This window comes from Phragmites australis, chromosome 12 (genome assembly GCF_958298935.1).
Source record: "Phragmites australis chromosome 12, lpPhrAust1.1, whole genome shotgun sequence".
Taxonomy (NCBI): Eukaryota; Viridiplantae; Streptophyta; class Magnoliopsida; order Poales; family Poaceae; genus Phragmites; species Phragmites australis.
In genome coordinates, this window is record NC_084932.1 from 19,745,367 (window position 1) to 19,760,611 (window position 15,245).

Below are 15,245 nucleotides of genomic sequence, written 5' to 3' on the forward strand. Positions count from 1 at the left end.
AAAAGCAAAGTGAATTAGCATAGAATTAGGCATACAATATCAACAATATTTTGTGTTTCTTCATACCTTGTATTTTGGGTCAGACCATTTCCGCACAAGATTAGCCTAGACTTCTTGTTTTACATGAGGTGGACATTTTGCCAATACATCATTTGCTGGATCACCATCAAAAAAAAAAAAAATTGAGCCTGTAGCGCATCTATCGCACCCCATTCTTGAGCATATTAGTACAAGCATCTTTTATCGCCTTATCTTCAACATCCATGTCATACCTTACCTAATAAAGTGAGGGTCAAATATCAGACACATTATTTAGCTAACAATGAAACGTGCAAGAATATGAATATCAAATAACTAGAAAATTGTTGGACTTACAGCCACTTTATCCATATAGTTTGTAACAACTTCTTTATTTTCCTCTTTCTTGAACTCCTTCCAGTGTGGGAATATAGGCACATAATTTCTTACTGCAATTCCACACTCTGAAGCTAACTTTGCAGCTTGCAGCGGTTGCTCAGGACGTGTCTTCCCTTCGACAACACTAATGGTCATTTTAGCTCCTGGCGCTCTAGTCCAATTGTTAAGCCCTTTCCCAATAGTAGGTTTGCGGCCATCACGTTTCTTGGGATTTGGTGGTGTACCTAAATAGTATATAGAACATGAATGCAGTATGTGAAGAAATGTGTTCTAGCTGTAAAATAAATAATTTCACAGGTTACCTATACTGTCCAACTTATTGGGCTCCCCAAGCTGGCTAGCATTATCGCTAGCATGATAACCAAGCATGGCAGACATGCCCTCATTGGCACCACTTCTTGGTTGAGAAATATGCACCGGTGTTGATTAGTTGCTTGTACGAATTAGTGCACCCACATGTGCATTGGCCCATGCTGCAGATTTTGATCTCGTGGCTCTAGTACCTTCATCTAGTTCTGATGAGCATCTCACTATCTTCTTTGGTTTTGTTCCAGGAGGCATGGAAGCCTTCAAAGGAAAAAACATGTGTCAAGATAATACATTATTCCATATCAACAAAAACATAAATCAATTTAAGGAAGAGTAACATTGAATGCTATGATATATAGATGACACCCAGCACCACCTATCGTAACCAAAAGCAGAGTCAGCACCTTAAATTTGGCCCTACATAATATGCGTCCATCCTCCTTCAGCACCTCTACCAAGACATGATCACCTTCATCTGCTTCATCGCCCTCATCCTCATGAGGATCATACTCAGATCCAGATTCTTCACCATTATTACCCTTGTTCTTTGCTATGGTGCTCCGGCCACTACGACGTTCTTTGTGGAGTTCATTAAGAATTGATGCTACTCTACTCAAGCCAAGTAATTGCATTCTTGCATTGTTCTTCATAATATTCTCAAGCCTCTGCTTCTCATATTGGTGGTGCGGTATTTCTCTCAAAGATCAATCAGGACTGTTAGTTCAAATAGATTTGATAACTGAATTTTTTGTGGTAATGCAGACAAGAAGAGAGACATTCAAGTAGTAAAGCATGAGAGTAACCAATCAAAAATACTGTATGTAGTTATCAAGATTTGCTTAGTTCATATTCACTGGTGAAGAGTAGAAGATGTGTGCATCCAAACACCAATTTGTATGTCAGGTAAAAAAAATACTGGTACTAGTACATATACTAGTGTTCGTACTTGGTTCATTACAAAAACTAGGTAAGATGGAAAATCAAATAATTAGTTGGACATCCTTATGCTGTAATCAGAGTATAGGGGAGAAATCCACACCATACAGTATCTGAAAGGTGTACCTTTAGGCCGTAGGGTTTGGTGAACTTCTGCCGTAGCTGCTCCTCTTCTTGTGTGCTCCTGCACTTTGTTTCTGGTGTGGTGGATGTGGAGGCGTTGGGGAAGAATGGTGCGGGTGAGCAACCAGAAAGGGGGAAATCCTAGCTGAGTAGCATGCAAATTACACAAATGCCCTTTTGGGGATAGTAGTGGCTTTATATGCTGTTGTACAAACTTGGGATTTCACACAATGTGAGCCTACAAGGTGGCGGGCTGAACCAAAATTTTGGCGTGCTGGGATGGAAGCTTCCCAAAATTACTGGTCAAGTGAAGCTTCAGCAGAAGTAAAACAAAACAAAAAGGATAAGCCTCCAGGTTATTCGCTGGGATTTCTGATGCTGCTGCACTGGTTCTTCCTCCCCATAGCAGCCAGCCATCAACACAGATTCAGGTATATAGAGATCGATTAGAGACAGAAGCTGCTACAGTATTCAGTGCTCAGTACATAGGCGTTCTGATTTGCACTCTCCATAAACTTATATGTTCTGATATCTCATTCTGACATTTCATCAAACATGTGGCTTGCATACAACTTATTGTTTGCAAAGAAGCATCTTTGTCTGAAACAAATATGGAGAACTGTAAAATCAAAGAGAAGCAATCTAATTTGGGAAAAAACCATCAGTGGCTGCCCGATGGGCCCTCTCCGTGGCGCCCATTGTAGAACGGCATCATGACGAACAAGACCAGACGGGGGCGCGTTTTCAACCGTCCCCGTCACTTCGCGCAGCAGCTCATGATGGTTGCTTTCCATTTATGGCACATTGGAGCTCGTGCCCTCCCTTTCTGGGCACGCTACCGCCGGCGAGTATTTAAGGAGGGGCCGGTCGACACAAAAAAAGTAGGTAAGAAAAAGAAAGAGACAGACAAGAAGAAGGTTGAGGACAGGAAGCCGAGGAAGAAGATAGAGTCTCAGTACTAGCGCAGAAGATGAGATCACCGAAGAATAAGGAGCCCGAAGCTCTAGGCTAGACAAATATTCTTGTAACCATCGACATCTCTGAGAGACATTCTCAGAGCATTTATAGCACACACACACAGGAGTAGGGTGTTACACTCAGTGCGGCCTGAACCTGTCTAAAAAACCTCCTGAGCATTTACTGCATCCTACATTCGATCCTTCCATCCCACCTGCATCGCATTTACACCCATTTATTTCACCCGCAAAACAGATTCAGAATCATCCCCCCGGCCGAATCTCAAAGGGGGTCCCTCCGGATCCCTTCTTGAGGAGTTCACCCTCCGACAGCTGGCACGCCAAGTAGGGGGGTTGCATCCCTGAATTTGTTTTGTTTTCCTGCAAAAAAATGGCAGGTGGCCATCGTCTCCGACGCGCCGGCTCCAGCTCCAGTGAAGGAATGGAGCCCCTCGCACAAGAGGCCCCAGTCGCTGCTGCTTCTCAGCAGCAGCCCTGGTCCGCCAGCGTGGCGCTCCCCTCTCATGGGGACCATGGCGCTGGGCCCAGCAGGGCCGCCACCGTCGTTGCAAGCGCACCGCCTAACCCTCAGCAAGTGGCAGAAACTCTTGCCGCGAAGTCCACGTCTGGACAGCACCGGGCGCCATTACGGTGCAGGCTCGCCTTCGGTGATGCCAGTCTAGGGAGTGCGCTGTTTGCGGCGCAAGCTCTCCTCAGGCACCCGCCAGTCCAGACAGCGGGAGAAACCCCAGAAGGCCGCTGGCTCCAGGAGGTGACCGCACTGGTGGGCACGGCTCACTATTAGGTGTTGGCCGAAAGCTCCCAGGCTACCTCCCATCGCGGCGCAACCAAGGTAGGTCCATCCTCAGGTGGCGGCCGAACTGGCCGAGGGGCCTCCAAGCAGAGTGCCGTCCCCTTGGCCACTACCGGAGCTCAGGATCTCCACTTGCATCTCAACGAGCGGAGGGCCGTCAAAGACGCGCGTGTTACCCTTGAGCGCCAACGGGAGTCTCGGCACGAGGCCGAGGCAGAGGACCAAGTTTCCTCCATGACGGCCCATGACCACCAGGGCTCCCCGGCTCGCCGGCGTTCACCGCCCAAAGGCGTTGCCAACGCAGCAGGGTACGGAACAAGCTACCGCACCTTCACCAGCGAGATCTGCCAGGTCAACTGGCCCACCAAGTTTCGGCCAGAACTGCCGGAGAAGTACGATGGGTCCATCGACCCCGTCGAGTTCCTCCAAATCTACAACACCGCTGTCCAAGCGACCGACGGCAGTGAAAAGGTGATGGCCAATTATTTCCATGTAGCCTTGAGGGGCTCTGCCCGTTCTTGGCTTATGAACTTACCCACAGGATCCCTCGGCTCCTGGGATGACCGCTGCCACCAATTTGTGGCAAACCTTCAGGGCACATTCACGAGCCCCGGCCTGGAGTGCGACCTCCACGCCGTCAAACAACAGGAGGGGGAGACGTTGGGGCACTTCATACAGCACTTCAGCCAGGTCCGCAATACCATCCCGCGGATAACCCCCCACGCCATTATCGTAGCATTCTGACAGGGTGTCCGCGACGAGCGGATGCTCGAAAAGCTGGGCACGCACGAAGTCGAAACCACCGTGGAACTCTTCGCGTTGGCCGACAAGTACGCCAAGGCGGCGGAGGCTCAAGCGTGGCACGTTCCATGCCCTGAGCAACCCGCTGCCGATCAACCAGGTCCATCCCTCTCTGACAGGTGGGAAAAGAAAAGGAGAAGGAGGCGCGAGGCTCTCCTTGTCGCGCTGGCTCAGGGCCCTACCCGTAGGCCGGCCGAGGAGCATGACCGCAGGCCAGCGCGTCGGGCGGCCGCCGACACAAGACCCTCGCCCGCAAGGGCTCCGGCTCCTCCGAGGGCTCCGGCCCCCGCTCCTACGAGGCCCGAGCTAGGGAAGTGGTGCCAGATCCACCAGACCGAGTGGCATGACCTCACGGAGTGCCGCACGATCAAAGGTCTCATTGAGCAGCGCCAGAGGGACTACGAAGAGCCCCGCAGGGGCGACGACAATAGAGCCGCCCTCGAGAATCAAGAGCTCAGTTTCCAGGAGACTGAGCACACCATCACCTTCATCGATGGAGGCACGTACATGTCCTCCTCCCACCGCTGCGTAAAAAACATGCGGCGCGAGGTGTGCTCGGTGACCCCGAGCGCTGAGGCCGCAAGGCCCCTGAAGTGGTCGGACTCCCCGATCACGTTTAGCCTGGCCGACCACCCCGCAAGTACTGCAGGCGTGGGGCGACTACCCCTGGTAGTGTCCCCCACCATCTGCAACGTAAAGGTCAGCAGAGTGCTGATCGACGGGGTTGCAGGCCTGAACCTCCTTTCCTGGGAGGCCTTTGAGAAGATGCAGGTGCCTTCCAAGCGCCTAAAGCCGTCACTCCCCTTTTATGGGGTGACACCCGGGCACACCCTGCCCCTCGGGCAAGTCAAGCTGCTCGTGACATTCGGGAGCCGGGATAACTTCCGGACGGAGAACGTCATCTTTGATGTCGCGGAAGTCCCCCTCCCCTACAACGCCATCATCGGGCGCCCGGTGCTCGCTCGGTTTATGGTGGTCACCCACTACGCATACCTCACGGTCTAGATGTCGGGCCCTGCAGGCCCCATCTCTGTACCCGTCGAGACCGGCAGCGCCGTCTCCTGCGCCGAGCAACTATACTCGGCCTTGGTCTCTGCTAGGGCCGAGGTCGAAGGACACCCAGGGGGCCTGGGACCCTCTTCATCCAAACCCCGACTCACCGTTGACGCCTCCGTTCCTACGAAGGAGGTAGTTGGCGAAGACGCTTCCCAGGTCGTCCGAATCGGCGGTGACCTGGGCGGAAAATACGAAAGCGCGCTCGTCGCCTTCCTCCGGGCTAATGTCGATGTGTTTTCATGGCAGCCGTCCGATATGCCCAGGATCCCTAGGGAGGTGATCGAACACCACCTTACTGTGCGCCCGAACGCACGGCCGGTGAAGCAGAAAATCCGGCGGCAGACGCCCAAGCACCAGGAGTTCATCCGGGAGCAAGTAAGTAAGCTCCTTAACATCGGCTTCATCCAAGAAGAACTCCACCCCGAGTGGCTGGCGAACCCAGTCATCGTCCCGAAGGCCAACGGCAAGCTCCGCATGCGCGTCGACTACACTGACTTAAACAAGGCTTGCCCAAAAGATCCTTTTCCTTTACCCCGCATAGATTAGATTGTAGATGCAACCATGGGGTGCGATCTTTTATGTTTTTTAGATGCAAACTTTGGTTATCACCAAATTCACATGGCCGTAGAGGATGAAGAAAAAACTTCTTTTACCACTCCGGTGGGGACTTATTGTTATGTGTCAATGCCATTTGGTTTGCGCAACGCTGGGTCATCTTTCCAGTGCGTCGTGCGCATTACCCTTGATTCGCAGGTTGGCCGCAACGTCGAGGCTTACATCGACGATCTCGTGGTTAAATCCTGAGACCGCGCCACCTTGCTGGAAGATCTGGCCGAGACTTTCAACATTCTCTGCACTACCCGCTTGAAGCTCAACCCCGAGAAGTGTGTCTTCGGGGTGCCTGTGGGCAAGCTCCTCGGTTTTTTGGTCTCTAGCCGAGGAATCGAGGCCAACCCAGAGAAGATCCGGGCCATCAAGCAGATGCGACCCCCGGCTTGACTCAAGGAAGTTCAGCACCTCGCCGGCTGCATGGCGGCCCTCGGGCGCTTCATCTCCAAGCTCGGAGAGTGAGGACTCCCCCTCTTCAAACTCCTGAAGAAGACCGGTCACTTCGACGGGACGCCGGAGGCCGAGCAGACCTTCTGCGACTTGAAGAAGTATCTCACCTCGCCGCCCGTACTGGTGGCCCCCTCCGAGTGCGAACCTCTACTGCTCTACGTCTCGACCACACCTCAGGTCATGAGCATGGTACTGGTGGTGGAGCATGATGAGTGCTCGGGGCAAGGTGCTGGGTCCCAGCTCCCGGCCCCCCCGGGTAGTCTCCAGTCCTCGCGGCTCCTCCCGAGCAGGGAGTCGAGCCCGAGCACCTGGCTCCTCCCGAGCAGGGAGTTGAGCCTGAGCACTTGGCTCCTCCCGACCAGGGAGTTGAGTCCGAGCACTCGGCTGACCCCGACCACGCCGCTGAGCTCGAGGGCTATGATAAGCCCTCGGGTGAAGCCATAGTTTGGGCCCGCTGTGTACAGCGACCGGTGTACTTCATCAGTGAAGTCCTCCAAGATGCCAAGACAAGGTACCCCCAAGCCCAGAAGCTGCTCTATGCCGTGCTCGTCGCTTCCCGGAAGCTGCATCATTACTTCCAGGCGCACAAGGTCTCGGTGGTTACTACATATCCGCTGGGGCCAATCCTCTGCAACCTAGAAGGCACTGGGTGCATCGTCAAGTGGGCGGTGGAGCTGGCGGAGTTCGATCTGCATTTTGTCAGCTGCCAGGCGTTCAAAAGCCAGACGCTCTTTGACTTTATGGGAGAGTGGACGCCCATCCCCGAGAATGACCGAGAAGAGATTTCCGCATATCCCGGGCACGATGGGCCCGGGTACTGGGTTATGCACTTTGACGGATCCCTCACGATGAGAGGTGCGGGGGCCGGAGTGGTTATCACCTCCCCAATGGGTGAACAACTCCGGTACGTCGTGCAGCTGCAGTTCCGAGTAACCAATAACATGGCAGAGTATGAGAGCCTCATCGCTGGCCTCCGGGCCGTGGTGGGCCTCGGGATTCGTCACCTGCTGGTCAAGGGAGACTCCCAGCTGGTGGTCAACCAAGTGTCCAAGAAGTACCAGTGCTTGCCGGCGGTTCTCAAGATGCCTCGTAGATCGACGAGATTCGAGGGTACTTGAAAGAATATCTCCTTCCCGGGAATGATGCCTCTGCCGAGAGGATTGCACGGCAGTCCAAATGCTATGCTATAGTAGACGGGGGTCTCTACCGGTGCGGCACGGACGGTGTCCTCCTGAAATGCATCACCCGGGCATGTCCTCCTGAAATGCATCACCCGGGCAGAAGGCGGTGAGCTTCTCATTGAGATCCATGAGGGCGAGTGCGGTGGCCATGCATCATTCCGCACGCTGGTCGGGAAGGCCTTCCGGTAAGGTTTCTACTGGCCTACAGCTCTCTAGGATGCTTCCAAGTTGGTTCAGCGCTGTGGGGCATGCCAGTTCCACGCAAAGTAGATTCACCAGCCAGCTCAGGCTCTTCACACCATCCCCCTGTCATGGCCCTTTGCGGTCTGGGGGCTGGACATCCTGGGTCCATTCCCCCGAGCAATCGGGGGCTATGAGTACCTCTACGTCGCCACGACAAATTCATCAAGTGACCGGAGGCGGTTCTAGTCATCAAGGTTACCAAGAACACGGTGCTCCAGTTCATCCACGGTATCACAAGTCACTTCGGTGTCCCGAATAGGATCATCACTGACAACGGCACTCAATTCACAAGTGCCCTGTTCGGAGACTACTGCGAGGACCTCGGCATCAAGCTCTGCTTCGCCTTTGTCGCTCATCCTCGGAGGAGCAATGGGCAGGTCGAGCGTGCCAATGCTGAGATACTGAAGGGGCTCAAAACCCAGACCTACGACGTGCTCGTAAAGTACGGGAAAGGGTGGATCGACGAGCTACCTGCTGTGCTATGGGCCAATCGGACCACACCAAGCCGCGCCACCGGAGAGACGCCATTCTTCCTTGTGTACGGTACTGAGGCGGTCCTCCCCTCCGAGCTCACTCTTGGCTCCCCTCGGGTGCATGCCTACTCCGAAGGCAAACAGGAACAACGAAGGCGCGACGACGTCGACTACTTGGAGGAGCGCCGGCGACGTGCCGCCGTCTGAGCAGCCAGATACCAGCAAGGCCTGCGGCGCTCTCATCAGCGTCACATCTGGGCCCGGTCACTCGAGGTTGGGGATCTAGTTCTCTGACATGTCCAATCGCGCGAAGGAAGGAATAAACTGTCCCCTATATGGGAAGGCCCCTTTACCGTGATCGGTGTCCCGCGACAAGGATCGTTTCGGCTGGCTGCGGAGGATGGGCAGCTGCTCCCAAACGCGTGGAACATCGAGCATCTGCGTAAGTTCTATCCTTATGTGGACATGTTTGCGCTCGGGCCAACCAGGCCGGGGGTCCTCCCCCGCCCAAGTTGGCCGGGGGCTACCACCAACCATGTAAGTCACCCAACCTTGTACAAAATTGTCAATATATATTCTCATTTTTTAGTTCTTATTTCAAATTTTATTTCAAATTTTCTCTCTGGAATCCATATGTTTAATCTTTCTGGTGAGATGCTCGATTGTGCGAGAAAAATATGCTCTCTCATTTTTCCCGTTGATAAAAGAATCCCCATCGGTATGCGCGCAGGCAGTTGCCGCTGACCTAAGTCTGTTGTGGTAGGCTGTGGTGTCTGGTGCCATGGCAGTACCCCGAGCATCACCGAGCCTCTGGGGTCCTCGGGTAATCCTACCGCTTGAGCAAAGAGTGGTCGGGAGCCTAGACCCCAGGGGCGGGCTGTCGGTGCTCGGTCTGGTCAGTCCTTCCCGGGCGCCACCGAACCATAGGACCTCTGGCTTATGCCTCTGTCTGTATACTTCGCCGGTCTGGGTATTCAAGAGGTCTCAGGTCAAAAATGAGAGCAATCTATAATGAGTACTGCACTAACAGAGCGCACCAAACAAAGAATCTTTTTCTATTTTCTAAAGCTTACAGATCAACAACCGAGAATAAAAGCAGCTCGACCGCGAGGGCCTCTGTGCCCAGGGCGCTGCTCAAGCCTATGGGGTCCTCGGGCAGTCCAATCGCTCGGGCACGAGTGGTCGGGATCACCTGGCGCCTGGCTCCCTCTCATGCTTTCCAGTGCTTGGGTGCTCCGTCCAAGGGAACCAAGTTCCCGGGCACCCCGAGCTCGGAGCGTATACCCCTCCTAGATCGGTCGGCCGAAAGGCTGACAGCTGTCCGATGAGTGGCTAAAGTCATACGAATTTACATTCTTACTTATTCAGCAATCTATTGTTCCCGAGCTATCCTCGGGACCCTCACATCCTAATCTATTCGGCGAGATGGTCTCCTCGTGCACAAAACACTGCCCACGTGCTCGCTTTTTCCAGAACGACAGAACGAACAGTAGTCAGGGGTACCGTACAAATGGCGATGTCTGACCGAAGTCCTTCATGGTGCTCGTGGTGTTCGGCCAGCTTGGCAGTACACCGGGAACTACCGAGCCTCTGGGGTTCTCGGGTAATCCTACCGCTTGAGCAAAGAGTGGTCGGGAGCCTAGACCCTGGGGGCGGGCTGTCGGTGCTCGGTCCCATCCGTCCTAGCCCGGACACCACCAAACCATGGGGACTCTTGGTCGCATTTTCGCCCGCACGTGTCTCTGGTCTGCTTCTTTGAGTGGTCGCAAAGTGGAAAAGTGTGACTTAGCCGCTGCAGACTCGCGAGGGCTCGGGGGCTGAACGCGTGGATTAGTCTCACTACTCGAATGATGAGTGGTCGGGGCGACTTCGTTCTCGGGGGGGGGGGGAGGTCGGGCTCGGTCCGGCTAAGTACTCCTCGGGACATCAAGTGAAAAGCGGAAAAGACTTCATCAAGCATCAAGACAAATATTGGAGTTGCGATCCCAAAGAAAGGCTTCCATTATATTCAAAAAAGAAGAACCATTCGGAGGGATCACTCCCATATTTACAACAAGTCAAAAAACAAAAAAACAAAATCCTAATCTAGGTCGGCAGGCTCTGAAGGCGGCGAGGAGTCTTCGCTGCTGCTGCTGCTGCTCGGTACCGGCGGCGGCTCCCGCGTGAAGCAAGCCGCCACCTCAGCGGCAACGCCCCGGACAGCCTGTCGGGTAGCCCTTTCCTCAGCCTCGACCACCCCCTGTCAGGCTGGCTCCAGCGAGAAGTTGGGGTCCCGACTTCGGTAGCAGGCTAGGACGTGCTCGGCCACCGCTTGGGCCAGAGCGCGCCCCTCCCGGGAGGCCAACTCCTACACAGCCCGGGGAAGAGCCTTCAGTCACCGGCTAATCTCCTCGAAGCCGAGGGTGATGTGGCCGATGGTCTCTTGATCCATCCCCTTCTCGCCCACGTTGACTCGCCCAAGCCCGACCACCCTCACGGACCTCCGTGCTTGCCGAAGAATGTCTCGCATCATCAGCTTGATGTTGGCCCACTCGGCGACAACGGTCTCGAGCTCGTCCTTCGTGATCTGCAGCCGCTCCACGAGGCTAATCCCCTCAGCTACGCTGGTCCGGACGCCGCTGGTCGCTGGGGCTTCGGCTTGTCCCCGCTTCACCTGCTCAGCAAGGGCAGCAAGGGCCTGCTCCCGGGTGGCCAGCTCGGCGTCCCATTTGGCGGCCTGCTCCTCCCGAGTAGTTAAGGCCGCCGATGCCGTGGCAACCTCTGCTTCGCGCAGGGTAAGCTGCTCCTCCCGGGCGTCCTGAGCCACCGCCGTGGTATCAACGTCAGTCTCGCGGACCGCAACCTCCTCCTCCCGACGGTGGACTTCGGCGCGGCTCCGCTCGAGCTCGTCGTTCCGGCGGGCTAGGTCTGCCCTGGTGGTCTCCACAGTCTTCTCGCGCTGCATGACGGCCTCCTCCCGAGCACGGACCAGCCGCTCCTATGCAAGGACCTCCGCGGTTGGCCTCTTCCTGCGCGGCGACGGCCTCCTCGCGCACCTCCTCCAGGGCCTACCGCTCCTCGGCCACCGTGCGCATCGCCCTCTCATGGGTCGCGCGGGCTGAGGCGATGCAGGCCTCCAAGAGCCGGCTGACCTCCTCTAAGTGCCCCCTCTCCTCGATGAGGGTGGCACGGTCCATCTCGAGCTGCGCTCGCTCCCCTGCCACGGCCGCCTCCAGCCGCTCGATCACCTCCCGGGTGCTTCCTAGCACGTTCGAGAGGGGTTCGGCGGCCTGGCTAGATGATGACCGGGCGCTGGGTCCCCTGCGAGCCCTCTCTGCAGAAGTGCTCGGGACAGGCTCGGCCGGCGCCGGCTGCTCGGGCGCGGTCGCTGCCCTCGGCTCAGGGCAGGGCGGCGCCTGCGGCTCCGGCTCGGCCGGCGCGCTCGACTCAGGCGCGCTAGGCTCAAGGGCAGGAGCCAGCCTTGGCGCCTCCGGTCGCCTTTGGTCTCCAGCGGCGTCTTTGGGCGGCCTGAAAATAGAAAAAGGTTAGTCCCCTAACTTACATCCGGGCAAAGTGCGCTCGGGAAAAGGAGAAGACTCACGTCGATTTTGGTCCGTGGTATTGCCACTAGGACTCTGGGATCTTCAACTCCGGGCCCTGCGGCTTCGGCCCAGGGTCCGCCTTCCTCCTCTTCGGCGGGGGCCTCTCTCCCTTGGGCCATTGAGGGGCCGCCGTGGAGCCTGCCTCCAGCAGCGGGTCAGCCCGGGCGCCTGTTGTAGCGCCGCCACACCGGCCTTGGTCTTCGGGCTCCCGTGCCCTGGACCTCGCCTCCGTCGCGGTTCCGCACCGAACGACTGGCCGCCCCGGCCCCCCTCCTTTGCGCCACTCGGCGACGGCCACTGCCGTGGAGGCGACGGCGACAACAAGGACAAGGGCTGAGGCACGAACGTCCGGGGGCGCTTTCCTTTGTCCCCCAGGGCCGCCGCACCGCTGCCGACGGCGCGTCTTCCGCCGGCCTGATGGCTGCTGCCTGCGGCAGCCCCACGGCTGGCCTGTGGCCTGTCGCTGGCCTGCGTTCGGTCGCCCGCAGCCTCCCTACCGCCCGCCTGCGGCCTGCCACCCGCGGCGTCACCGCCGTCGATCCTTCGTGCGCCACCCATCTCCTCGTCTACCCCGGGAATCTGGATGGTCCCGGGGTTCCAGCGCCCCGGCCGGTCGACCAAACCTTGGGCGTCGAACTCGGGTAGCGTTGCTTGCAACGCCACCCGGCCCGGGTCCGCGCAGAGTGCCAACTGCTCCTGGGGAAGGACCGCCCGGGTGAGGTCTTCCACGCCGGTCACCACCCGCAGCAAGCCTGTCAGCGCTCCCTCATCCAAGTCCCCGTCCTCGCCGATCTGGGTCCTGGTGATGTCGTGGGGGCCCGTGTACATCCAGCTGGGGCAGGCCCGCTCCCGCAGGGGTGCCAGGCGGCAGTGCAGATAGTCCGCCACCACCATCACCGACGTTAGCCCCGCCTGGCGCAGGTCATCGATTTAGTTCAGTACTGGCCGCATCCGCTCGTCCTCTGCCGGAGCCACCACCCTGATCGACCTGTGGGGCTCTGCCACCACCTCCGGCAATGCGAGGCGGTCGTGGGGACTGACGTCGACGTAGACCCAGTCGCGCTGCCAATCGTCCCACTTGCTCCGTAGCACCTGGGGGATGTACAGCTCCGCCAAGCCGTCCCGCAGCCGGAAGTTGCAGCAGCCGACGACGTCCATGGTGGAGGAGCCTCTCTTCTTCCCGACCGGCCGCAGCACAAAGAAATGGTGGAACAGCGCCACCGACGGTAACACTCCCATGAACATCTCGCAGAAATGCGCGAAGATCGCCAGAATGACCACCGAGTTCGGACTCAGGTGCACCAGCTGGATGCCGAACGTGTCCAAGATTTGAAGGAAGAATGTCGAGAATGGCGGCACCAGCCCGGCCGCCACGAAGGATACGAAGACGACGATGCGCTCCGGCTGGTCCGTGACAGGCGGGAAGCTCGCCGGCGTCACCACCGATGCCTCCCGCTGGCCTTCGGGCACCATCAGCTTGCGCACCTTCTCTGCCCCCTACTTGTTGACAATCCTCGACTCTGGCAGTATGCTGTCAGGCCCCTTGTCACGGCGGCTGCTTCCTACCCTCGGCATTGTTTCAGGGTGGGGAGTGTGCTGGAGCGGTGTGGGAAAAGAGTGCGCTGCGGGCCAAATGGAGGGTGAGAGCTCTCGAGCGCAAGGAAGAAGAAGGCAAGAAGGCTTGATCGCAAAGATGGCGTCAAGGGGCAACGGTTCGCTCCCCTCTTCCTTTTATATCCTAGGGATTTCAAACGACGCCTGCTGCGGCGCGTTCGGCGAGACGAATTTCCTTGATCGGTGCGGGCACCAGGTGAATCTCTCTCGATCTACACAGTTGCCACGCGCGTCGCCTGCCTCGTTATCACGCGCCTCGGGAGTCGGCTAGACGCGCGTCTGTCTGGCTCCCTGCTGGGCCATACCCAAAGCCTGGGCCTGAGAGACCAGCGCCTGAAGACACGTCACGTGGCGTCGGTGCTGGGATCGGCCTCGATGAAGATGAGGGCCCCATCCGTAATCTCTAGGCCATCGCCTGCCAATGGGCTCGGGGGCTGCTGTCGGTGACACAGGAACCAGGGGTCCCCGAGTCCTGAGGCCAGATCAGCAGTTTGCCATGTGGCGCCCTCCCACGGGGATCATCTCCGCGAGGTACGAGAAGACTAAGTCCCAGGAGAGGGTGCTCGGGGCCATGAACAGTGGTCCCTGAGTACCCGAGTTCCCCGACGACCCGAGAAGACCAAGCACCGGGAAGAGAGTGCTCGGAGCCGTGAACAGTGGCCCCCGAGCACTCAAGTCTCCCAACGACCAGAAAAGCCGAGTACCGGGAAGGGTGTGCTCGGAGCTGCGAACAGTGGCCCCCGAGCACCCGAGTACCCCGAGGACCCAAGGAAGTTAGTTCTGAGAGAGAGTGCTCGGGGTCGTGAACAGTGGCCCCCAAGCACTTGGTTCCCCGAGGACCAAGAAAGGGTATATCCGGGAGAGAGTGCTCGGGGCTGTGAACAGTGACCCCCCGAGCACTTGGTTCCCCGACGGCCTCAGAAGTCCTTCGCCGGTGGCCCCCACATAGGTCCAGCGGTGAGGTGTCAACCAGTGAAAGGCTCGATGCCGCATTTAAGAGTGCGCGTGGCCTGTCACTTCCAACTGCTCCTGCCACGCTCGGTGTCAGTCCCTGCCATGGCCTGGCAGGGAGGCGTGGGGATATTTAATGCACGGGTCCCATCGCGGGACATCTGGCGCACCTCGGGATAGCATCGCGAAGCCCAAGGTGCCCCGCCTGCCACCCTGCTATGTCAGGTGTACAAGACCGAGCGGGCACGCCGGGCCGTTCAGTAGCTGCCTGGTGGGCCCTCTCCGCGGCGCCCGTTGCAGAACGGCATCATGACGAACAAGACTAGACGAGGGCGCGTTTTCAACCCTCCCCGTCACTTCGCACAGCAGCCCATGATGGTTGCTTTCCATTTATGGCACCTTGGAGCTCGTGCCCTCCCTTTCTAGGCACGCTACCGCCAGCGAGTATTTAAGGAGGGGCCGGTCAACACAGAAAAAGTTGGTAAGAAAAAGAAAGAGACAGACAAGAAGAAGGTTGAGGACAGGAAGCCGAGGAAGAAGATAGAGTCTCAGTACTAGCGCAGAAGATAAGATCACCGAAGAACAAGGAGTCCGAAGCTCTAGGCTAGACAAATATTCTTGTAACCATCGACATCTCTGAGAGACCTTCTCAGAGCATTTATAGCACACACACATGAGTAGGGTGTTACGCTCAGTGCGGCCCGAACTTGTCTAAAAAACCTCCTGAGCAT